This window comes from Staurois parvus, unplaced genomic scaffold (assembly GCF_062004578.1).
Source record: "Staurois parvus isolate SC_StPar_1 unplaced genomic scaffold, SC_StPar_1.0 ptg000009l, whole genome shotgun sequence".
NCBI classification, from domain to species: domain Eukaryota; kingdom Metazoa; phylum Chordata; class Amphibia; order Anura; family Ranidae; genus Staurois; species Staurois parvus.
In genome coordinates this window covers 7260607-7287492 of record NW_028317805.1, presented here as the reverse complement: position 1 = coordinate 7287492, position 26886 = coordinate 7260607, and the positions used below count along the sequence as shown (strand labels likewise).

At 43.2% G+C, this 26886-nt stretch overlaps 1 protein-coding gene across 3 annotated transcripts in view; it reads left to right on the top strand.

Moving 5' to 3' along the window:
• MGMT (O-6-methylguanine-DNA methyltransferase) overlaps positions 1-26886 on the top strand; it is a 625576-nt gene that overhangs the window by 19298 nt on the left and 579392 nt on the right. Inside the window, exon 1 of one of the 3 annotated variants that reach the window (XM_089669514.1) lies at positions 1814-1842. The exons of 1 other annotated variant lie outside the window; for it this stretch is intronic. The gene's annotated coding sequence lies outside the window, so the exon portion shown is untranslated. Of the gene's footprint in view, positions 1-1813; positions 1843-26886 lie in introns of those variants that run through there. One more of the 3 variants, XM_089669506.1, reaches the window with a different exon arrangement.

The window sequence follows — 26886 nt, the reverse complement described above, 5'->3', positions numbered from 1 at the left end:
TTGATGTAAAGTTGTATTAATGTATAGTTGTGTTGTATTGATGTGTAGTCATGTTGTATTGATGTAAAGTTGTATTGATGTATAGTTGTGTTGTATTGATGTAAAGTTGTATTGATGTATAGTTGTGTTGTATTGATGTAAAGTTGTATTGATGTATAGTTGTGTTGTATTGATGTGTAGTCATGTTGTATTGATGTAAAGTTGTATTGATGTATAGTTGTGTTGTATTGATGTATAGTCGTATTGTATTGATGTATAGTCGTATTGTATTGATGTGTAGTTGTATTGTATTGATGCATAGTCGTATTGTATTGATGTATAGTCGTATTGTATTGATGTGTAGTATATTGATGTATAGTCGTATTGTATTGATGTGTAGTATATTGATGTATAGTCGTATAATATTGATGTATAGTCGTATTGTATTGATGTTTAGTTGTATTGTATCGAAGTATAGTTGTGTTGAATTGATGTATTTTATTGATGTATAGTCGTGCTGTATTGATGTATAGTTGTATTGATGTATAGTTGTATTGTATTGATGTATAGTTGTGTTGTATTGATGTATAGTTGTATTGATGTGTAGTTGTATTGTATGGATGTATAGTTGTGTTGATGTGTAGTTGTACTGTATTGATGTATAGTCGTATTGTATTGATGTTTAGTTGTATTGTATCGAAGTATAGTTGTGTTGAATTGATGTATTTTATTGATGTATAGTCGTGCTGTATTGATGTATAGTTGTATTGATGTGTTGTTGTATTGTATGGATGTATAGTTGTGTTGATGTGTAGTTGTACTGTATTGATGTATAGTCATATTGTATTGATGTACAATTGTGATGTATAGATGTGTTGTATTGATTTATAGTCGTGTTGTATCGATGTATAGTTCTATTGATGTATATGTGTCGTATTGATGTATAATTGTGTTGTATGGATGTATAATTGTATTGATGTATAGCCGTGTTGTATGGATGTATAATTGTATTGAGGTGTAGTTGTCTTGTATTGAGGTGTAGATGTGTTGTATTGATGTATAATTGTATTGAGGTGTAGTTGTGTTGTATTGTATTGAGGTGTAGTTGTGTTGTATTGATGTATAATTGTATTGAGGTGTAGTTGTGTTGTATTGATGTATAATTGTATTGAGGTGTAGTTGTGTTGTATTGATGTATAATTGTATTGAGTTGTAGTTGTGTTGTATTGAGGTGTAGTTGTGTTGTATTGATGTATAGTTGTGTTGTATGGATGTATAATTGTATTGTATTGATGTATAATTGTATTGAGGTGTAGTTGTGTTGTATGGATGTATAATTGTATTGTATTGATGTATAATTGTATGGATGTTTAATTGTATTGAGGTGTAGTTGTGTTGTATAATTGTATTGAGGCGTAGTTGTGTTGTATTGAGGCGTAGTTGTGTTGTATTGAGGTGTAGTTGTGTTGTATTGAGGCGTAGTTGTGTTGTATTGAGGTGTAGTTGTGTTGTATTGATCCCTACTTCAGTTGTATGGACCTCTAGCTGTGTTGTATTAGTAGATGAGTCTTTATGTTAAGCTCTTTTCTCAGCTTCTCTTTCCAATGTAAGCAGCTGCTTTGCACTGCCATGTTCATGTGGTGGGATGAGAGTCTGTGACAACATGACCACTTCCAGCACTGACATACCAGCACACTGACACATGACCCGCCAGCCTAGTACAGGCCTCCAAGGAGGAGGGGGTGTGAGGAGAGGAAGTGGCAGTACACAGCGGTAAGGGAAGCCATGTCTGTAGGGCTGTAGTGATGCATTGTGGGAGTTGTAGTGTGTGAGGGAAGCGGGCGGAGCGCGGGAAAAGCTCAGGTGAGGGTCTTCTCCTCCTCCTCAGGGGTGCACAATTGGCGGAGAGTGTGCGGGCGTTGTGCCGTACAATGGCGGTTATTCTCCTCCAGCCGGGCGGAGAATCGGAGCTCCAGCCGTAGTGTGTATTGTTCTTCTCTGTGAATGTTGTGCCAGAAGCACGTGTGTTTGTAAACATCGGACTGTGTATAGGGAAGGGTCGGGGAGGAGTCTGCAGGACGGGGGGCATTGAAGGGAATGAAGGACTCCGCAATAAACGCTCACATGAATAAAGTCTACATTCGGCATTTATAATATGTATCCTGTGGGCAGTGTAATATTCTGTCTGCTGCAGACTATTCCTCCAGGGTTGCCACCACATCTCTTTAACCATTTGCCCTCCTGAGGATTTACCCCCCTTCCTGACCAGACCATTATTTGCGTTACGGTAACTGACAATTGCGCGGTCATGCAACACTGCACCCAAATGAAATTTTCGTCCTTTTTTTTCCCCCCACAAACAGCTTTCTTTCAGTGGTATGTGATCACCGCTGTGGTTTTTATTTTTTGCTTTCTAAAAAAAAAAAAAAAAACAATTTTGAGAAAAAAACAATATTTTGACTTTTTGCTATTAACCCCTTGCCTACCACGCACTTCCACCCTCTCCTGCCCAGGCCAATTTTCAGCGCTGTTGCATTTTGAATGACAATTGCGCAGTCATGCAACATTGTACCCATATGAAATTTTTATCATTTTTTTCACACAAATAGAGCTTTCTTTTGGTGGTATGTACTCACCACTGGGTGTTTTATTTTTTTTGCTATAAACAAAAAAAGCAAAAAAAAAAAAAGTTTTTTTTTGGTTTCTGTTATAAAATTTTGCAAACAGGTAATTTTTCTCCTTCACTGATGGGTGTTGATGAGGCAGCACTGATCGACACTGATAGGAGGCACTGATATGCAACAATGATGGGCACAGATGGGTGGCACTGAGGGGGGGCACTTCTGGGCACAGATGGGTGGCATTGATGATCAGTGCTGATCCGTCCTCTGACAATTGCTGGTTATCGGCAGTACTTTCCTCACGCTGTGACAATGCAACTTTATTTACCGATGATCTGCTGTGTCATTGGACACGGCTGATCATGTGGTAAAAGGCCGCTGTGATTGGCCTTTTACCACATCACGTGATCAGCTGTGTCCATAGGACACAGCAATCACGGAGATCGCTGGGAGGACATCATATGACGGCCACCAGCACTGGACAATCACACTGTTGCCGTCATTCGGCTATAGCACGGTTGGCAAGTGGTTAAACAGGTCCACTAAAAAAAAAAAATCAAAGTGTAAGCACATTGCTTTGTATGTCTGTGATATGCAGAGCCATACAAAACAGTGTGCTGGAGCTGACGGGGGAGATCTGTATTGTTTACATACAGACCTCTCCTCCATCAGTGATAGTCAGCGATCGCCGGATGCCGGCCAGGAATATCTGGCCGGGATCCAGTGATTGACAGCTGTAGCCGCCAGTGGCAGTGCTCTTAGGGCGCACGTGCCCCTACCCAGAAATACAAAATCACGTGTATATATATATATATACAGTTGTGACCAAAATTATTCAACCCCCACTGAAATTGAGTGTTTTGGCCAGTTTGACATTGCTTTTGATCATTCAGTCATCTTGCTTACATTTACATTAAAGAGGCACTTGTAGGTCAGACAAATATAACATAACAGTTATAATGAAATAACCACAAATGTCTTTTCTGTGCTCACAGCATTATCAGTTTTATTCAACCCCCAAGTGACATTCAATCTTAGTACTTAGTACAGCATCCTTTTACAGTTATAACAGCTTTTAAACGTGAAGCATAGCTTGACACAAGTGTCTTGCAGCGATCTACGGGTATCTTCGCCCATTCTTCATGGGCAAAGGCCTCCAGTTCAGTCACATTCTTAGGCTTGCGCACTGCAACTGCTTTCTTTAAGTCCCACCAGAGGTTCTCAATCGGATTTAAGTCTGGTGACTGCGATGGCCACTCCAAAATGTTCCAGCCTTTCCTCTGCAACCATGCTCTAGTGGACTTGGAGGTATGCTTGGGATCATTGTCCTGTTGAAAGGTCCAACGTCTCCCAAGCCTCAGGTGTGTGACGGACTGCATCACGTTTCCATCCAATATCTCCTGGTACTGAAGAGAATTCATGGTACCTTGCACACGCTGAAGCTTCCCTGTACCTGCAGAAGCAAAACAGCCCCAAAGCATGATTGACCCTCCACCATGCTTCACAGTAGGCAAGGTGTTCTTTTCATCATAGGCCTTGTTCTTCCTCCTCCAAACATAGCGTTGATCCATGGGCCCAAACAGTTCTAATTTTGTTTCATCAGTCCACAGAACACTATCCCACAACTTTTGTGGTTTGTCCACATGGCTTTTGGCATACTGCAGTCGACTCTTCTTATTCTTTGGAGACAGCAAGGGGGTACGCCTGGGAGTTCTGGCACGGAGGCCTTCATTACGCAGTGTGCGTCTTATTGTCTGGGCTGAAACTTCTGTACCCACATCTGACAAATCTTTTCTCAGTTCCTCAGCAGTCACACGGGGACTTCTCTCCACTCTACGCTTCAGGTAGCGCACAGCAGTCGAAGTCAGCATCTTCTTTCTGCCACGACCAGGTAGCGTTTCAACAGTGCCCTTTGCCTTGAATTTGCGAATGATGCTTCCTAAGGTGTCTCTTGGTATGTTTAACATCTTTGCAATCTTCTTATAGCCATTGCCCTTCCTGTGAAGAGAAATCACCTCTTCTCTTGTCTTCCTGGACCATTCTCTTGCCTTCACCATGTTTGTAACCACACCAGTAAATGTCTAGAAGGAGCTGAGTATCACAGTCATTTTAAAGCTGCCTAATTGGTGCTTATTATGCTTGATTGCTGCTCGGTGACATCCACAGGTGTTTTCAATACCTGATGGAAAGCACCTGTATGAACCTCTGTTCTTCAGAGTGGTAGTCTTTAAGGGGTTGAATAATTGTGGCAATGAAGAAACCACATAAGAACCATTTACTACTGTATTACATAAACAATTGATGTCATTTTAGTTGCATTTGGGTAGTTACAACGTCCTTGTAGGATTTGATTCTGAATACAATTCCAAATGTACACTATAGTCCCTAAACCCCTTTACAGCATTGGGGGTTGAATAATTTTGGTCACAACTGTATATATATATATATATGTGATTTTGCGCAGCCCAGCCGCCCTGTAGCAGTAGTTCTGTTATAGGGAGGTCAGGAAGCGGTTAATGCAGATAAGGCACTAGGTAAGTTTAATTAGCACCTTTATCAGCCACAGAACCTGTATAATTAATGTGTTCGGATTTAAAGGGATGAGGCAGCGACCCTATATTCCTCCCTCCTGAGGCCTGGCTGGCACTGTGGAGGTTGGGTTATGGAGCTGGAGGAGGTGCACACAGGATTAGAGGGCTCAGCATCATTCACACCAGGAGGTGCGTCAAACGCGAGAGATTTTTTGCAATTTGGGGCCATCCATTCATTTCAAGGTTCTGACACGATGTTAAAAATTGTGCTGCACCAAAACCATACATCTTTAGAGACGCACACACCCCTTCATTTTCTAGATACTTGTGGGTGTCTTTAAGAATTAGGCCTGGTTCACACCAATGAGATTTTTAGTGCATTTTGCAGAATCGCACTACAGTCCACTTAACATGGTTTCCTATGGGACGTGTTCACATCTATGTGTTTTTCAGCCGCTGCGTTTTTGGAAAGGGTCAGGGACTTTTTTAATGCAACTCAGTGCATTTTTGGTTCAATAACTTCGGTGTCGGTTCACACTGAATCCGACTTTTACATTGATTTCAATGCCGTGTGTCAGTGTGACTTGGCTGACATCTGTGTGACTTCATGCACAGATGTCTATGCAAGTAACAAACAAGAGATCCCTGTGCTCAAATCCATACAGCTAGTGCATGCATTTATCCATCAGGTGCTAAAGGGGTGTAACCACATTAACTCTAGAAATTCTGAAGGGCCCTCTGCACACTGGTATATACCCTTTCAAGCAAACTATGCAACAAATAGGGATATTTGGTTCACACATATTGCAATACATGTTTAAGCTGGCCAACTGCGTCAAAGTAATCCCTCTATGGCCAGTCCTACTCTGCTCTGCCTACGCAAGTGCTACTGTGGACACAATGCTAGCATAGGGGAAAAGACACAATGGGGAGAGCTACAAGGTTCAGGTCTGGCTACTGACCCAACAATACAACAAACAAGAGATCCCTGTGCTCAAATCCATACAGCTAGTGCATGCATTTATCCATCAGGTGCTAAAGGGGTGTAACCACATTAACTCTAGAAATTCTGAAGGACCCTCTGCACACTGGTATATACCCTATGCAAGTCACACCTGAAATCGCAAGAAAAAATAGTTTAGGAATCTTTTTTTTTTGTTTTTGTTTTTCAAATCAGTGCAACACTGCAAAGTTAGAGTTGCACTGATTTGAACGGTTCCATTGCGGACAATAGGGTGCGACTTTTCATGCGATTTTAAACTGTTAAACCGCATGACAAGGTGAACCAGGGTTTAATGGACATGCTGCAGAAATGCATGTAGTGCGTTTTTTTTTTTTTTTGTAATTTATGCCGGTAGCAAAGTACTGATTTTGAATGGATACAACTTTTTTTTTTTTTTTTTGCTAATAGGAAAGTATGACCGTTCTGCCCATCTAATGCAAATTTGATGTGACTTTACATTTTCTGGCACTCAAGAAGCATCCAAGTCACACACATCCAAAGTTGTATAAAAGTCAATATTTTCCTATTGGCAAAAAAGGAAAAAACCAGCAAAAATCCATGTTTAAATCACAACATCCAGAAGTGTGAACCTAGCCTTAATGGCACCCGCACGTGTCTCCAGAAGGCTGTGTGTTTTTGTGCGGTGCAGGAAAGCACATGATTTTGTACGCATTCCCACATCGCACCTGGTGTGAACAAGCCCTTAGGGTTCATTTCCACTTGCTTTGATTTTAACACACAATAAAGCTCCAGCCACATCAACATGCATTTTTCATCTGTTTTTAATGCTTCAGTAATGCCGTTAATGAAGCTTGGCAAATTCCGTGTGTGTTGATTTTCTATTTGATTCAAAGAGACTCAGTAGAAGCCCAGCTCAGCAGATCCTCTGCTCATTGGTACCCCCACTCAGTAGTATCCCCAGCTCCATCATTCAGCAGATCTCCCGCTTAGTAGTATCCCCAGCTCCATCGTTCAGCAGATCTCCCGCTTAGTAGTATCCCCAGCTCCATCGTTCAGCAGATCTCCCGCTCCTTAGTATTCCCAGCTCCATCATTCAGCAGATCTTCCGCTCCATAGTAACCCCAGCTCCATCGTTCAGCAGCTCTCCCACTCAGTAGTATTCCCAGCTCCATCGTTCAGCAGATCTCCAGCTCCGTAGTATTCCCAGCTCCATTGTTCAGCAGATTTCCCGCTCAGTAGTATCCCCAGCTCCATCGTTCAGCAGATCTCCCATTCAGTAGTATCCCCAGCTCCATCGTTCAGCAGATCTCCCATTCAGTAGTATCCCCCAGCTCCATCATTCAGATAGAACTTCCGCTCCGTAGTATCCCCAGCTCCATCATTCAGCAGAACTTCCGCTCCGTAGTATCCCCAGCTCCATCATTCAGCAGAACTTCCGCTCCATAGTATCCCCAGCTCCATCGTTCAGCAGATCTCCCGCTCAGTAGTATCCCCAGCTCCATCAATCAGATAGAACTTCCGCTCCGTAGTATCCCCAGCTCCATCATTCAGATAGATCTCCCTCTTAGTAGTATCCCCAGCTCCATCATTCAGCAGAACTTCCGCTCCGTAGTATCCCCAGCTCCATCGTTCAGCAGATCTCCCGCGCAGTAGTATCCCCAGCTCCATCATTCAGCAGAACTTCCACTCCGTAGTATAACCAGATCCATCATTCAGCAGAGCTTCCGATCCGTGGTATCCCCAGCTCCATTGTTCAGCAGATCTCTGAGTTCTCCTCTCCACTCTGAGCGGAGACTGTCAGTCACCGCTCTCTGTTCTGTCCCCCCATGCTCACTGGAGCATTGGGCTGTGGAGGGGGAGGGAGCGGTTGGCTCAGGCTCTCAGTGCTTCACTGAGAAGCTGAACCAGGTGCCACTCCAGACTCTGGGGTGGATCCTGACTTTAAAGTCGGGATCTTTCCCCAGCCTGCACCAGCTTTGTGACGTCAGACCTCAGCCCGCTGTCAGCTGAAAATGGGTCACAGGCAGGGGTGGACTGACCATTTTGAAACTCGGGCACTGCCTGAGGGCCTGGGGTCAGTAGGGGGCCCCATGAGATGCCCCTGGTACCTTTTTCATAGGCTTTTTTGAGTTTGGGCAAGGACACAGGGGCCCCATGATCCCCTATTGCCCTGGGGCCCCATGAGTTGTCAGTCCGCTCCTGGTCACAGGTGTGCAGAACAAACTGCACTACCATGATCCACAGGAGGAATACAGCCAAATGAGCTTTGGCTGTACTTTTCCTTTAAATAAGTGCAGAAAAAAAGGTGCATTTATAATTTTTTTTTGAAAGGAGCCTACAGAGCATTGCACCCGCAGTCAGGTGGGGAGGGGGGAGGATGCTTCATAGTAAAATGTTACAAGTTACATCCTAAATATGGTAGTAACGTGTTACTAACTGTGAACCTATCCTTAAAGCACAAGCTGATGGCTTATAGTAGCCCTCAGCTTGTGCCCATTTTCCTCAGCCGGCTCCCAGGCAGAGAAGCAATGTAACTGAGCAGATCTCTGCTCAGTTACATGCTTTGAATGGCAGGAGGGACCCCAAATGTCTCTATAAAGAGTACCCGTCTATGGGAAAATGCTATATAGGGATTTCTGTTAACCTTTTGTTAATGCAATAAAGTTAGAAAAAAAAAAAAGTTATAAAAAATGATATGAATTTAAAAACTGAAAAACATGTAAATGTAACGCCCATTGCCACACACACCTACAAATGCAAACACGCCCAGGGTGTGCTCGTGTATGTAAAGTGCAATTGTACCACAGATGTGAGGTATCGGCATGAAAGTCGGAGTGGGAGCAATAATTCTAGTGCCAGAGCTCACAGAACTAAATTTATGAGCTTTGAAAGCTATATAAAACATCACTAAGCCCCCATTCACACCAATGCGATTTGACAGTTCAAAACACATGACAAGTCACAGGCTATGATTGCCAATGGAACCATTCTGATTTGAAAAGTAGTTCCTGCACTACGATTTCTGGTGCGACTTGCATTGCTATTTGTGAATGAAATCGCCCAGATGTCTTACAAGTCATCTGAAGTCACACTGACATACAACTTCAAGTGAAGTCGCACAGTTAAAAAGTTGTATTCAGTGTAAACCTGGTGTTATGGAGATTTTGGATATGATTATTTTGTACACAATATCACAGGCGCACAAAATTTTAAGACTTGTCATGTTTGGTATCTATTTACTTGATCCAACCCCATCTTTTATATTTGACCAAAAATTGGGTATTATATTGTATGTATTTGCAGTAAAATTAATTTTATAATATTTTTTCCTGAAAACATGCATTTGATTAGCAGTTGCTCAAAAACAAAATTGCAACTACTACCTTTTTTATTCTACAAGGCCTCTGCTTTTAGAAAATACATAATTTGGGGGGGGGGGGTTAAAGGATAAGTTCATCTTTGGAACATGTTGCAATTGTCATTCAAAGTGTGACAGTGCTGAAAATTGGCCTGGGCAGGAAGGGGGTATAAGTGCCCGGTAGGCAAGTGGTTAATGCAAAGATGCTTCAAAAACTCCTCAGTGTGAAAGTAGCCTTAAGGTGACCTGGTGCAATGACACATTTGTTACATCATAAAACTGATGGATTTCTCTTTGTTGGACCCCTCCTTCCCGCTAGTCTCTGTATCTGTCAAAGTAAAGAACACGAAATGCACCACACAGAATTTTCCAGTCCAATTCAGTGTATAATGGGTGCAACATGTAAACTAGTCCAATGTAAATTATAGAGGGTGCAATGTAAGAACAATAACATGTCCATGGTTTAAATTATGATTAGCAGATTCTGATCTGCAGAAATTAGTAATGAAAGCAGCAAACTGCATTTGGCTTTAGTTTCTGACCTGAGTGGCCTCCCTCAGTACTGCTTTTTATAAATTCCATCAGCACAGGTTATCCTGAGTGTGACACAGGTGCATTCATTAAGGTAACTTCATTTTATATCTGTAGTGGGTTGGCCCAAGGGGCACATGTGTCTGCAAATATATTCTCCCAAAGAACATTGCACACCTGATCAGATCAAAGAAGTTGGCACTGAGGTGCAAGGATCAGCCATGCAAAGTTGATCAGTAGATGTGAAGAGATGTGGTGGGTTTGCTGTAATACCATGATGACATATTGTAACATGCAGTAACCAATCAGGAATATAATTTATTGATATGACTGTGGTTAAAGGATAAATTCATCTTTTGACAAAAAATAATAAATGCACATTTTTTTTTGCAGGTACAAAAATGTGCATTTATTATTTTTTGTTGCAGGAGCCTGTGAAGCCTTGCACCAGCAGATCTCTAGTGCCATGCAGGTCTCTTGCAGACCTGTCAGTATACAGTCAGGTCTATAAATATTGGGACATCGACACAATTCTAACATTTTTGGCTCTATACACCACCACAATGGATTTGAAATGAAACGAACAAGATGTGCTTTAACTGCAGACTGTCAGCTTTAATTTGAGGGTATTTACATCCAAATCAGGTGAACAGTGTAGGAATTACAACAGTTTGCATATGTGCCTCCTACTTGTTAGGGGACCAAAAGTAATGGGACAATTGGCTTCTCAGCTGTTCCATGGCCAGGTGTGTGTTATTCCCTCATTATCCCAATTACAATGAGCAGATAAAAGGTCCAGAGTTCATTTCAAGTGTGCTATTTGCATTTGGAATCTGTTGCTGTCACCTTAAAGATGAGATCCAAAGAGCTGTCACTATCAGTGAAGCAAGCCATCATTAGGCTGAAAAAAACAAAACAAACCCATCAGAGAGATAGCAAAAACATTAGGCGTGGCCAAAACAACTGTTTGGAACATTCTTAAATAGAAGGAATGCACAGGTGAGCTCAGCAACACCAAAAGACCCGGAAGACCACGGAAAACAACTGTGGTGGATGACCGAAGAATTCTTTCCCTGGTGAAGAAAACACCCTTCACAACAGTTGGCCAGATCAAGAACACTCTCCAGGAGGTAGGTGTATGTGTGTCAAAGTCAACAATCAAGAGAAGACTTCACCAGAGTGAATACAGAGGGCTCACCACAAGATGTAAACCATTGGTGAGCCTCAAAAACAGGAAGGCCAGATTAGAGTTTGTCAAACGACATCTAAAAAAGCCTTCACAGTTCTGGAACAACATCCTATGGACAGATGAGACCGAGATCAACTTGTACCAGAGTGATGGGAAGAGAAGAGTATGGAGAAGGAAAGGAACTGCTCATGATCCTAAGCATACCACCTCATCAGTGAAGCATGGTGGTGGTAGTGTCATGGCATGGGCATGTATGGCTGCCAATGGAACTGGTTCATTTGTATTCATTGATGATGTGACTGCTGACAAAAGCAGCAGGATGAATTCTGAAGTGTTTCGGGCAATATTATCTGCTCATATTCAGCCAAATGCTTCAGAACTCATTGGACGCCGCTTCACAGTGCAGATGGACAATGACCCAAAGCATACTGCAAAAGCAACCAAAGAGTTTTTTAAAGGAAAGAAGTGGAATGTTATGCAATGGCCAAGTCAATCACCTGACCTGAATCCGATTGAGCATGCATTTCACTTGCTGAAGACAAAACTGAAGGGAAAATGCCCCAAGAACAAGCAGGAACTGAAGACAGTTGCAGTAGAGGCCTGGCAGAGCATCAGCAGGGATGAAACCCAGCGTTTGCTGATGTCTATGCGTTCCAGACTTCAGGCTGTAATTGACTGCAAAGGATTTTCAGCCAAGTATTAAAAAGTGAAAGTTTGATTTATGATTATTATTCTGTCCCATTACTTTTGGTCCCTTAACAAGTGGGAGGCACATATGCAAACTGTTGTAATTCCTACACCGTTCACCTGATTTGGATGTAAATACCCTCAAATTAAAGCTGACAGTCTGCAGTTAAAGCACATCTTGTTTGTTTCATTTCAAATCCATTGTGGTGGTGTATAGAGCCAAAAATGTTAGAATTGTGTCGATGTCCCAATATTTATGGACCTGACTGTATCTGCTTGCCCATATGGGATGTATGGATCAGCAGATATACTGACAGGAAGATTCAGTGAACTACCAGGGTGCTCCACAACGGTGTGGTAGTTCATTGAGAACTACAAGCCAACAGTTACAAAGGCTGTCGGGACTTGTAGTTCATTCATTCACAGAACTCTGTGAATGAATGATGGAGCCATGTTGGTGGAGCCTCGCACGGCTGCGCTGATTTGAAAAAATGTCAGCTAGCACGGGGAGCTTCTCCCCGTATTTCTGACATGGGGGGGAGATTGGGCAGCGCCTACAGCATTGGGAATATGTTACATGTTCCACCCTAAAAATGGGTGGAACATGTAACGTGTTCCCAAAGGTGAACTTATCCTTTAGGCTAGGTTCACACCTTTGCTTTTTCCATTGCGTTTTGCAGAAACGCACAACAGTTAATTTCCCATGATTTCCTATGGGACATGTTCACAGCTCCACATTTTCACCCAGTGCGTTTTTTGGAAAGGGTCAGGGACTTTTTTAAACGCAAAACGTTGCATTTTGGTTCTATAGACTTCAATGGAGATGCTGCAGAAAAGCATGTAATGCGTTTTTTACGTGTTTTGATGCATTTTAATCTGCCCAGCAACAAGTTGGAAAAAACCCCCGCAAAACACGGCAAAAACGCAAAAAGTACTGCAGAAACAGATCAAAAGCAAACAGCATAGGTGTGAACCTAGCCTTAAACAAATTCTGGTATATGGATTTCTGCACTTTGTCCCAAATCCTTGTTTTTAGCTCTCTCTATATATAAAGGACAAACACAATATGAACATTTCCCAGCACATTCTTCAGCTTGCCATTGGCCCTGCACTCTGTAAGTGTGTATGTAGACGGAGGGAGGTCAGTCTTTATCTTTGCAGCAACAACATTGGCCTGTAGTTGTAGGTGGTGACTACTGTAGATTCTACCAATCATTTCTATATGTTAGGTTAAGCAAATGTAATTTGTTGTCTCTTAGGCTTCATTCACATTGCCACTCTTTTGTTTACCTTTCCTAAACACAGGATATTTTCATGAGGAACATAAAGACTTTCATGCCTCCCAGGGCTCTTTTCCCTGCATTCAGATGTTTGTTTATCACCATGTTCAGTGCGTTTACTTTTACATGCATTTAGATTATGTAATTGTGTCCTGGGCATACAGAATTCTATTTTCTGTAAACACAGCCAAACTGACTGCACCTAAACGCAGGTAAACACATAGTATGAGGTTCCATGCACACTAGCGTTTTAATTGTTTGCTAAAAAATGCTGTATAAAAAACGCTGGCAATAGAGTTTTTAGTAGCATTTTAGAAGCGTTTAGAAGCGCAAGTGTTTTTTTAGCATTATTAAAGTACATGTAGAAAAAAATCTGCTGGAAGTTAGTGTTTAGGTGCGTTCTGCGTTTTTTTTTTTCTGCCCGGTAAACGCTTCCAAAAACTGTACAAAAACTATTTTTTTTCTGCTTCTAAACGCTGAAGCTTTAACCACTTCCTGTCCAGACACTTTTACCCCCTTCCTATCCAGGCCAATTTTCAGCTTTCGGCGCTCTCACATTGTGAATGACAATTACTCAGGCATACAACACTGTATCTAAATGAAATTATTATCATTTTTTTCAAACAAATAGAGCTTTAATTTGGTGGTATTTAATCATCACTGGGGTTTTTATTTTTTGCTAGAAAAATGAAAAAAGACTGAAAATTTTGAAAAAAAAACATGTTTTTCTTAGTATTTGATACTAAATTTTGCAAATAAATATACTTTCTTCATAAATTTAGGCCAAAATCCATTGTGCTACATTTTGTTGGTAGACATAACCCAAATCAGTGTGTATTATTTAGTCTTTGTGAAAGTTATAGAGTCCACAGACCACGGTATATATATTTGATATATTTGAAAATGTATCAGTCCTGATGCACGGACTACCTATATAATTTCTTGGGGCCCTAAAATGCCAGGACAGTACAAATACCCCCCAAACGACCCCTTTTTGGAAAGTAGACAGTCTGAGGTATTTAATGAGAGGCATGGGGAGTTTTTTGAAGTTGTCATTTTTTGCCAATTTTTTAAGGAAATGATGAAAGTAAAAAAAATTCTTTTTTTTTTCCCTACAAAGTTGTCATTTAACAAGTTCTTTCTCTCACACGGCATAGGCATACTTGCAATTACACCCCAAAACACATTCTGCTACTCATCCTGAGTATGGCGATACCACATGTGTAAAACTTTTTCACAGTCTGGCCACATAGAGGGGTTCCACATCCAATAAGCACCTGTTAGCGTTCTAAGGGCAAAAATCACACATCTAACTTCTTAACTACCTATTGCTGTTTTGGAGGTCCTGGAGCACCAGGACAATGGAATTGTCCACAAAAAGACCCCATTTTGGAAAGCAAACACCCCAAGGTATGTTTCAAGAGGCATGGGGAGTCTTCTGAAGACTTCATTTTTTGCCATAAGTTTTTGGAAAATGTGAAAAGAAAATGAAAATATATATTTTTTTATGCAAAGTTGTCAATCTATGAGATATTTCTATTACACAGCATAGGCATACTTAAAATTACACCTCAAAACGCATTCTTTAACTCCTGCTGAATATGGCGATACCAAATGTGTGAGACTTTTTCACAGTCTGGCCACATAGAAGGGTTCCACATCCAATAAGCACCTGTTAGCGTTCTAAGGGCAAAAATTACACATCTAATTTCTTGACTACCCATTGCCGTTTTGGAGGTCCTGAAGCATCAGGGCAATGGAATTATCCACAAAATGACCCCATTTTGGAAAGCAAACACCCCAAGGTATGTTTTAAGAGTCATGGGGAGTCTTCTGAAGACTTCATTTTTTGCCAAAAGTTTTTGGAATATGTTAAAAGAAAATGAAAATGTATTTTTTTCTATGCAAAGTTGTCAATATAGAAGATATTTCTAATACACTGCATAGGCATACTTAAAATTACACCCCAAAACACATTCTCTAACTCTTCCTGAGTATAACGATACCACACGTGCAAGACTTTTTCACAGCCTAACCAAATGGAGGGGCCCCACATGCAATAAGCACCGTTAGGCATACTAAGGGCAAAAATTACACATCTAATTTATTGACTACGTATCACAATTTTGGAGGTCCTGGAGCAGCAAAGTCTTCTGAAGACTTAATTTTTTACACAGATTTTTAGAAAATGTGAAAAAAAAGTAGTTATTTTTTCTTTAATGCAATGTTACCAATAATAACATATTTCTAACACACTGCATAGGTATTCTTAGAATAACACTTTAAAACACATTCTGCTACTTTTCCTAAGTATGGGGATACCAGGGGCAACTGCGGTGATCAGGGACACTGCGGTGATCAGGGGCACTGCTGGACCACTTGTCCGGCGATCAGGGACACTGCTGGCCACTTGTGTGGTGATCAGGGACACAGCTGGGCCACTTGTGTGGTGATCTGGGCCACTGCGGCAATCAGGGACACTGCGGTGATCAGGGAAATATTGGGGAAATGTCTTTCATGCAATCGGCTCACTGCATCAGACCGAATTTGTTCAGGTACGGGTCTTACTTGATAGATGAGGGATGTGATAATCTCTTCCTGATATTGTAAGAAGGTGACAGGTCTTTGTGTGGACTTCTGGAAAACGATGTAGGAATTGTACAGAGCCATATGGAAAAGGTAGAAGGATACTTTTTTATACCAGTAGATTGATCTTCTGTTGGGTATGTAGGGCTGTAACATTTGATCATTTAAATCCACTCCCCCCATGAACAGGTTGTATTCGTGTATGCATTGGGGTTTTCGGATGGGACCGCGACTTCCTTGAATTTCCAATGAGCTGCTGTTATGGATAGATGAAAGGACATACACATCCCGTTTGTCTCGCCACTTAAGGGCCAGGATCTCTTCATTTCTCAAGCTAGCTGACTCCCCCCTGTTTAGCTTGGTGGCAACCAATTGTTGTGGAAATCCCTTCCGATTGGGTCGAACTGTGCCACAGGCTACAGTGTCCTTGAGATAAAGGTGGCGGAAAAGGGGCAGGCTTGTGTAGAAATTGTCCACGTAAAGATGGTACCCCTGATTGAAGAGGGGGTATACCAGGTCCCAGACAATTTTTCCACTAATCCCCATATAGGCTGGGCATTCAGGGGGCTCTAGCTGACTGTCCTTTCCCTCGTAGATACGGAACTTGTGCACGTATCCTGTGGACCTTTCGCAGAGTTTGTTCATCTTCACCCCGTATCTGGCCCGTTTACTTGGAATGTACTGTTTTATGATCAGCCTCCCAGTGAAATGGATTAGGGATTCATCGACACAGATGTTTTTTTCAGGACAATATATTTCTGAAAATTTTTGGTTGAAATAATTGATTAGTGGACGAATTTTATAAAGTTTGTCGTACTCGGGGTGATCTCTGGGGGGGAACAGGGAATTATCGTTGAAATGTAGAAAGTGCAGAATTGTTTTATAGCGGGTCCTGGACATAGTGGCAGAAAAGAGCGGCATGTGTTGAATGGGATTTGTCGACCAATAAGCATGCAGTTCATTTTTTTTTGTTAGTCCCATATTAAATGTAAGGCCAAGAAACACTTTAAATTCTTCAACTGTGAGGCATTTCCACTCAAATGTTCGAGCATAACAGGAGTTGGGATTTTGAGTGATTAATTGCTGGGCGAAAATATTGCATTGGTGCACAACTGAATTCAAAAACTCTTCAGTGAAAAATAAATGGAAATAATCAATGGCTGTAAAATTTTGGGTTTCTGCCTGAATGCCTGACTGGGCTATGAATGGGGGAATTATAGGTGCTCCTGATCCTGAAGGTAGCCACACAGGGTTTAAAAGAGCATCTGGGACAGCAGTATGGGCCCTAATCCTTGGTGGCTGATGTGACACCTGAATACTAGAACTTGCACTTACAGTGCTGGTAGTAGCCATATCAGAAGAACGTATTGAGCTGCTGGTGGTTGCTTGCTGCTCCTTGGAGTTCCTCATTCTTTTTGTTGGAACACCTTCTTCTGATTCAGAGAGTGAACCGCTGCTGTGTTCTGGTTCATATACAGAATCAGAGTTTGACAGTGAGAGTTCTCCGTCACTCTCATCTGTCATACTCAGAATTTGAAATGCCTCCTCGCTTGTATATGATCTTTTGGCCATATTTTTGACACTGATCAGGACCCACTGGTATGGCAGTGATCAGGATGGTGTTGCAGTGAGGGACAGATATCTGGCTGCAGTTGGTTCACACTAGTCACTGTTGGGCAAAAATCAGAGATACAGTGAGGTGGCTGGCAATGTTTTGTGAGTGTGTGTAAACTCTGTGCAAAGGCTGAAAATTACTCACAGTTAGCTGTACTGGATCTCTCTCCTCACAGACGATGGCAGTGAACAGGATCCACTGGTGTGGCAGAGATCAGGGACACTTTATGAACAGGCACACTGTAAGGTGATCAGGGACACTGCTGGGCCACTGCGGTGATCAGGGACACTGCTGGGCCACTTGTGTGGCGATCAGGGACACTGTGGCAATCAGGGACACTGTGGCGATCAGGGACACTGCTGGACCACTTGTGCGGTGACCATGGACTGCTGGGCCACTGCGATGATCAGGACACTGCTGGGCCACTTGTGTGGCGATCAGAAACACTGCTGGGCAACTGCGGTGATCAGGGACACTGCGGTGATCAGGGGCACTGCTGGACCACTTGTCCGGCGATCAGGGACACTGCTGGCCACTTGTGTGGTGATCAGGGACACAGCTGGGCCACTTGTGTGGTGATCTGGGCCACTGCGGCAATCAGGGACACTGCGGCGATCAGGGACACTGCTGGACCACTTGTGCGGCGACCATGGACTGCTGGGCCACTGCGATGATCAGGACACTGCTGGGCCACTTGTGTGGCGATCAGAAACACTGCTGGGCAACTGCGGTGATCAGGGACACTGCGGTGATCAGGGGCACTGCTGGACCACTTGTCCGGCGATCAGGGACACTGCTGGCCACTTGTGTGGTGATCAGGGACACAGCTGGGCCACTTGTGTGGTGATCTGGGCCACTGCGGCAATCAGGGACACTGCGGTGATCAGGGACACTGCTGGACCACTTGTGCAGCAATCGGGGACACTGCGGTGATCAGGGACACTGCTGGGACACTGCGGCGATCAGGGACACTGCTGGACCACTTCTGCGGCGATTAGGGACACTGCTGGGCCACTGCGATGATCAGGACACTGCTGGGCCACTTGTGTGGCAATCAGAAACACTGCTGGACTACTGCGGTGATCAGGGACACTTCGGTGATCAGGGGCACTGCTGGACCACTTGTCCGGCAATCAGGGACACTGCTGGGCCACTTGTGTGGTGATCAGGAACACTGCTGGGCCAATGTGGGGATCAGGGACACTGCTGGGCCACTTGTGTGGTGGTCAGGGACACTGCTGGGCCACTGCGGCAATCAGGGCCACTGCGGCGATCAGGGACACTGCTGGACCACTTGTGCGGCAATCAGGGACACTGCGGTGATCAGGGACACTGCTGGGCCACTGCGGTGATCAGGGACACTGCTGGACCACTTGTGCGGCAATCAGGGACAATGCTGGGTTACTTGTGCGGCAATCAGGGACACTGCTGGGCCACTTGTGTGGCGATCAGGGACACTGCTGGGCCACTGCGGCAATCAGGGACACTGCTGGACCACTTGTGCGGCAATCAGGGACACTGTGGCGATCAGGAACACTGCTGGACCACTTGTGCGGCAATCAGGGACACTGCGGTGATCACGGACACTGCTGGGCCACTGCGGCGATCAGGGACACTGCTGGACCACTTGTGCGGCAATCAGGGACACTGTGGTGATCAGGGACACTGCTGGGCCACTGCGGCAATCAGGGACACTTCTGGGCCACTTGTGTGGAAATCAGGGACACTGCTTGGCCACTGCGGCGATACTGCTGGGCCACTTGTGTGATGATCAGGGACACTGCTTGGCCACTGCGGCGATCAGGGACACTGCTTGGCCACTTGTGTGGCGATCAGGAACACTGTGACGATCAGGGACACTGTGGAGATCAGGAACACTGCTGGGCCACTATGTGGCGATCAGGGACACTGACAATCAGGGACACTGCTGGGCCACTTGTTGGGCGATCAGGGCCACTTGTGGGCGATCAGGGCCACTTGTGGGCGATCAGGACCACTTGGGGCGATCAGGGCCACTTGGGGCGATCAGGGCCACTTGGGGCGATCAGGGCCACTTGGGGCGATCAGGGACACTTGTGGGGGCAATCAGGGCCACTTATGGGGGCAATCAAAGCCACTTGTTGGGGCAATCAGGGCCACTTATTGGGGTGATCAGGGACACGTGGGGCGATCAGGGCCACTTTAGGGGCGATCAGGGCCACTTTAGGGGCGATCAGGTGTCACTGAGGTGGAGGGCAGTTGACTACTACCTCTTCTTGGCTGTTTCTCCTCTCACAGACAACTCCGTGTGAGAAGAAGGAGGCGGAAGCCGCACCATGCGGCTTTTGTTTACACTTAAGCTGTGTCCTTATTGGACACAGCTGATCACATGGTATGGGACCGATTTCATTGGTCCCATACCATGTCACGTAATCTACCGTGTCCGTCGGACTCGGCGATCATCGGGCTCACGGGTGCGCGCTCTAGGAGCCGCGCACGAGCCTCAGACACAAGGTGCCGTTTAGAGACGGCAACCCGCTCCTGTAGGTGTCCCGTCCTGCCGTTTATAAACAGCGGCCGGACGGGAAGTGGTTAACCATTTCCCATCCGCACGGGTGTGCATAATCACGCAGCCATGGCTGTCAATCACCGGGTCCCAGTCGGTGATTACTCACCAGCGCCCGGTGATTACCGAGGCTCTCCGATGGGGGGGGGGGAGAACTGTATGTAAACAATACAGTTCTCTTCCCTGTCAGCTTGTGCACACTGCTTTGCACAGTGAAGCACAAACACACAGCCCCACAGTAAAACACACTCGGCACACAATTAACCCTTTGATCGCTCCAAATTGTAACCCCTTCCTGCCCAGTGCTATTAGTACAGTGTCAGTGCTTTTTATTAGAATGCCCGCCGCAGTCCCGCTATAGTTCGCTAATCACCACCATTACTAGTAAAAATTGAAAGAAAAAAAAAATCCTAGTCATATACTGCCATTTGTAAACGCTATAACTTCCATGTAAACCAATTAATTTACACGTATTGGGATTTATTTTTTTTAGCAAAGACAAGTAGCAGCATACATTTTGGCCTAAATTTTACGAAAATTTAATTTTTTTTAAATTTTTTTACTGAAATAGCAAAAAAGTCAGAAATATTGTTTTTTTTTTTAATTGTCGGTCTTGTTTTTTTTTATAGCACAAAAAATGAAAACCGCAGAGGTAATCAAATACCACTGAAAGAAAGCTCTATTTGTGGGGACAAAAAAGGATGTAAATTTCATTTGGGTGCAGTGTTGCATGACCGCACAATTGTCAGTTAAAGTAACGCAGCGCCGTAACACAAAAATGGCCTGACCAGGAAGGGGGGTAAATCCTTAGGAGGACAAGTGGTTACTAGCATAAAATAGTGTGCATGGACACATAGGATAACACTATTTAGCTTCTAGGAGCAGAAAAAAATGTGCATGGAGCCTGAATGGCACCATTGAATAATCATTACATGCATTTTTTGTAGAGTTTTTGAGAGCATTTTTCCAGCAGAAAAAAAACGCTAAACATTACTAAAACACTCCTAACAGCTTTTTTTTTCTAGCTTTTTTTTTCCCTACATGTACTGTAAAAACTCTAGATAAATGCTAACACTCCTAAATGCTACTAAAACGCTGCAAAAATACTATTACCAGTGTATTTTCCAGCATTCGTGCTTACATAAAACTGCTAGTGTGCATGGAGTCTCAGAAATGTCCTCTAAACGCTAATGATGAAGTCCCAAGCCACAGGTACGCTGGGTGTTTAGCCCATGTGTGTCCAATCCTGGCATTGTCCTGCACCCAGGAGGCACAGATGCAGTTTCCAGCCCTGCTGCCCGCTTCCTGTCTATGACAGGCTGAAATATGCTGCGGCAGGACACTGCATTGAGTGGTACTTGGAATTAGCACCGTCTACATTCAGGGGTGAATGCAGGGCATAAGTCCCTGAACGCATAGATCCATAAACAGGAGTCCTACTCAGTAGCGTCCAGCTGCACCATATTTCAGCCTGCCATGGAGTTTGACAGGAACAAGCAGTGGGGTTAGATGGTGCACCTGTTCCTGTGGGGTACACAAACTCTGGGACTGGACACACATGGGCTAAACATCCAGTGTACATGTGGCTTTATGCTTTCACACGGGCATCATCCGTTCAGTCACATTTTTTTTTGTTTGTTTACAAACATTTTTATTTTGGTTTTTTTGTCAAGAAATATACCACAAAATGGCAGTACAACATCAAGTAAGGCATACTGCAGGAACAAGGCATGTCTGTAATGCACAGGGGCGGACTGACCATTCGAGCATTCGGGCACTGCCCGAGGGCCCGGGGTCAGTAGGGGGCCCCATGAAATGCAGGCTTTTTTTGGGTGTGTTTTGAGTGTGGGCAAGGACACAGGGGCCCCATGATCCCATATTGCCCGGGGGCCCCATGAGTTTTCAGTCCGCCCCTGGTAACGCATATTTCAAATGGTACAACCATGCAAAGTAAAAAAAGGAAAGAAAGAGAAGAGAAATTAAGTACATGAGCAGTATAAGTAGAAGGGTATGTAAAGCTATATAGCTACCAAGAAAATGACTCAATCAACCAAAATATGAATGGACATTAGTCAGATAGTAAATGCCTGTGAGTCACATTTTTGTTTAAAGAAGAAAGCAGATTCAGCTTACAACAGTTTGCACATCCTCCTTCAGTTCAGTTTACATCAGATTACTTCAGTTTGCACTTCAGTTCAGTTTCTATCAGTTCATTTCAGTTTATATCCGTCTACATTCATTTTTGCATCAGTTTTTTCTTCGTTACTGCAGAGGTCAATCAGATGTGATAAAAGTATAAACAAAACATATCTGGCATAAACAGTATGGACATAAGTGGATACTGTCTATTTACATCTGGTCAGATCCGTCTAAACAGGATGCAGCCTTGTTCCGTTGAAAAAAAAAAAATGGACCTGAACTGATATGGATGTAGGCTGATGTAATCAAATGATTGTCCGTTTACGTCTGCCCACCCATAGACATACATTGTGCTTCAGTCTGGATACATCGGAAACACTGTTTACTATCAAGGAGTTATCTATTGGCTTACATTGCTTGCAACCAAATGAACAGAGTAAGCTACAGTCAGGCCTCCACCCACTGCCACCAATCTTCTCCCTGCAAGTTAAGAGCATAATGTGCTAGTATGCATCTCACTTACCTGAAAATGAAGCCCTCCAGTGGGACGCTGTCATGGCTCCCTGGGGCATCTGTTATCACCCCCCCCCCCCCCCGTCTTCCTTCTGGGTTTGTGGGCTTTTTGATTATCGGCCGCAGCACTGATCTTTCAATGGAGGGCACACTGTCCAGTGACAGTGCAGTGCGCAGTTGACATCACTGGTGCTGCCAAAGTAAATCTTTCCTAAACAGTGCATGTTTAGGAGATATTTACTGTACCTACATGTAAGGTATAAAGAAAAAAAGGACTTTAGTACCACTTAAAAGCACGTCGGCACCACACCTGCATTTTATCATACCATCACACGCTGAGGTGAACCATCTGTGCTTTTGGTGCACTGTGGTGGAATAACGCCGGGTTCACAACAGTGTGCTGCAGTTCGGGTGCAGTGCGATTGTATGGTTTTAGGTGGGTTCCCATTGACTTCTATTAGTGTTTTTTCTTTCTGTAAGAACATAAAAGATGCAGCAAGCAAGACTTTTGTAAAAATGCAGGGTCCAATAGACGTCAATGGGAACGCACCTTAGATTGCATATAAATTGTGCTCAGGGGCGGACTGACCATTTGGAAACTCGAGCACTGCCCTAGGGCCCGGGGTCAATAGGGGGCCCCATGAGATGCCCCTGGTACCTTTTTCATAGACTTTTTTGAGTTTGGGAAAGGACACAGGGGCCCCATGATCCCCTATTGCCCGGGGGCCCCATGAGTTGTCAGTCTGCCCCGGATTGTGCTGCATCCAAAGCACAGTGCATCAGTGTGAATCTGATATATAATGATGCAGGTGCATTATCATATGTAGTGATGTTTTCTTAGTAAAGCTCCATTGTGGTAAAAAGCACCAAAATGTTGCAAAACAAACACGTTGAACATACAACAAACGTTGCAAGTATAAATGTTGGGTTTTATCAATGTAAATGTGAATGGATCCTAAATAAATGTTGTGTTTTAAGTAATGCACCTGTGTATACTGGACTATTGACACTGAGGATCCATTTTACATGGGATGAAAATCCTTCCCCACACACACTGAGGATCCATTTTACATGGGCTGAACCCCCCCCCCCCCCCCCACACACACACACACACGACATTCTTTAGCATAACATGTATCTCAAAGCAATAACCCTTCTTAAATCCCACTCTGGAAAATATCCTCTGTTGTGTTGTAGATGCTGGCATTTCATTGAATACGTGTGTACAAGGTTGCTTTATTTAGAGAAGTTTTCCCTATCAATCGTTCTAACTGGGATGCATCAGAGTGGTAATGCATTAAGCTTGGCTTGTGTTTTAAAACCGTTTGCAGAACAATTCCTGGTGTTTATGGGAGTAGTTAAATGTATTCAAAGTTGCTGTGTCCTGCAAAATGCTGCGCTCTATAGTGCAGTTCTTTCTTCTTTCTAGCTTTATAGGTTCCTTCATTGGATTACTCTTATAAGGCCAGTTTGTTTGTCAGACAAAGTAGTACAAATAGGGGTTCATTTGTCTGGAAATGTTGGCTGTTTAGCTATTGATGGTGGGCTAATGTACTGTAGATACAATACAAATTCTCTTTTATTGTCAAAGTGCTGAGCAGGCATGTCTGTGTTTCTGTGATGCTGAAGAGAAGTCCTGAAGCATTGCAAATAGCCTGGATCTTCTCATTCCCTGCAGGGGTATAGATGAGATCTTCTGGGCCCTGAAGTGGAATTTGGCGCTGACACATCGCTGCATCTCCCCACTGTTAACGTATAGAGAGGGACAAAGCTGTGATAGCATGGAGGGAATGGTAATAAACAACTGTTCTTGAAGAGAAAGTTGTGGCTCCCCAGGAACTGGAGGTCCAGCAGCAGTTTCTCTCTCTTTCTGTATATACAGTTAGGTCCATATATATTTGGACACAGGCACAATTTTAGTTTTTTTCAGGTGTTTACCAAAATATATTCAAGCTATAGTTACATAATGGAAATGGGCTGAAAGTGCACACTTTTAGGTTTAATTTGAGGGTATGTACATCTAAATTGGAGGAAGGGTTTAGGAATTACAGCTCTTAAGAGTAGCCGTCCCCCCTTTTTCAAGGGACCAAAGTAATTGGACAAATGAATATAATCATCAATAAAAGGTTGATTTGTAATATTTTGCTGAGAATCCTTTACTGGCAATGACTGCCTGATGTCTGGAACCCATTGACATTACCAAAGACTGGGTTTCCTCCTTTCTGATGCTTTGCTAGGCTCTAACTATAGCTTTAATATGTTTTGGTAAATACCTGAAAAAAAAATAAAATTGTGCCGGTGTCCAAATATATATGGACCTAACTGTATATTACTACACTACTACTACACGCCCCTGTTAAAATGTCAGGTTTCTGCGATGTAAAAAAATGAGACAAAGATAAATAATTTCAGAACTTTTTCCACCTTTTTAATGTAACCTATAAACTGTACAACTCAGTTGAACAACAAACTGAAATCTTTTAGGTGGAGGGAAGTAAAAATAAAAAACTAAAATAATATGGTTGCATAAGTGTGCACACCCTTAAACTAATACTTTATTGAAGCACCTTTCGATTTTATTCCAGCACTCAGTCTTTTTGGGTATGAATCTTATCAGAATGGCACATCTTGACTAGGCAGTATTTGCCCACTCTTCCTTGCAAAAACACTCCAAATCTGTCAGATTGCGAGGGCATCTCCTGTGCACAATCCTCTTCAGATCACCCCACAAATTTTCGATCAGATTCAGGTCTGGGCTCTGGCTGGGCCATTCCAAAACTTTCATCTTTTTCTGGTGAAGCCATTCCTTTGTTGATTTGGATGTATGCTTTGGAACGTTGTCATGCTGAAAGATGAAGTTCCTCTTCATGTTCAGCTTTCTAGCAGAAGCCTGAAGGTTTTGTGCCAATACTGACTGGTATTTGGAACTGTTCATAATTCCCTCTACCTTGACTAAGGCCCCAGTTCCAGCTGAAGAAAAAGAGCCCCAAAGCATGATGCTGCCACCACCATGCTTCACTGTGGGTATGGTGTTCTTTTGGTGATTTGGAATTATGGCCAAAAAGTTCACCCTTGGCTTCATTACTTCATTAGGCCCTAACGCATTTTCCCACATGCTTTTGGGAGACTTCAGATGTGTTTTTGCTAAATTTAGCTGGGCTTGGATGTTTTTCTTTGTAAGAAAAGGGTTCCGTCTTGCCACTCTACCCCATAGCCCAGACATATGAAGAATACGGGAGATTGTTGTCACATGAACCACACAGCCAGTACTTGCCAGATATTCCTGCAGCTCCTTTAATATTGCTGTAGGCCTCTTGGCAGCCTCCCAGACCAGTTTTCTTCTCGTCTTTTCATCAATTTTGGAGGGACGTCCAGTTCTTGGTAATGTCACTGTTGTGCCATATTTTCTCCACTTGATGATGATTGTCTTCAGTGATTTCCATGGTATATATAATGCCTTGGAAATTCTTTTGTACCCTTCTCCTGACTGATACCTTTTAACATTGAGAACTCTCTGATGCTTTGGAAGCTCTCTGTAGACTATGGCTTTTGCTGTAGGATGCGACTAAGACAATGTCAGGAAAGACCTACTAGAACACCTGAGCTTTATTTGGGGTTAATCAGAGGCACTTTAAATGGTGGCAGGTGTGTACTGACTTCTATTTAACATGATTTTGAATGTGATTGCTTAATTCTCAACACAGCTACATCCCCAGATATAAGAGGGTGTGCACACTTATGCAACCACATTATTTTAGTTTTGTATGTTTACTCCCCCCATTCCCTAAAAGATTTCAGTTTGTGTTTCAATTGAGTTGTACAGTTTATAGGTCACATTAAAGGTGCAAAAAGTTCTGAAATGATTTATCTTTGTGTAATTTTTTTACATCAGAAAAACCAGACATTTTAACAGGGGTGTGTAGACTTTTTATATCCACTGTATATGTGTGAGTGTATATATATTATATATATATAGAGAGAGAGAGAGCGCTTTGTACAGTGCAGCCAATGACCTTTGCATTATAACTCTTCTGCTACATACTGTACATTCCTAAGACTATGATAAGAAACTATCCCGTCTTATGTATTGCCTTCAATTGTCATATTATTGTGTTATCTATGTAAGCATGGTTAGAAAAAAAAAAACATGCGCCGAATAAACACAACAGTTATTTGTTCCCGTTCCCCATTGCCGTAGTTAATATTAGGATAGGAGTTTCTATCTATAACATTTTCCAAGACAGTACTTCACTAATCCTCTGCTCTGTGTTCATGCTAAAAGAGGATTATCAGTTTGTACTACCACAAAACCTCTTGAATTTTCTTGGATTTGGAGCTGCGTGTGAAA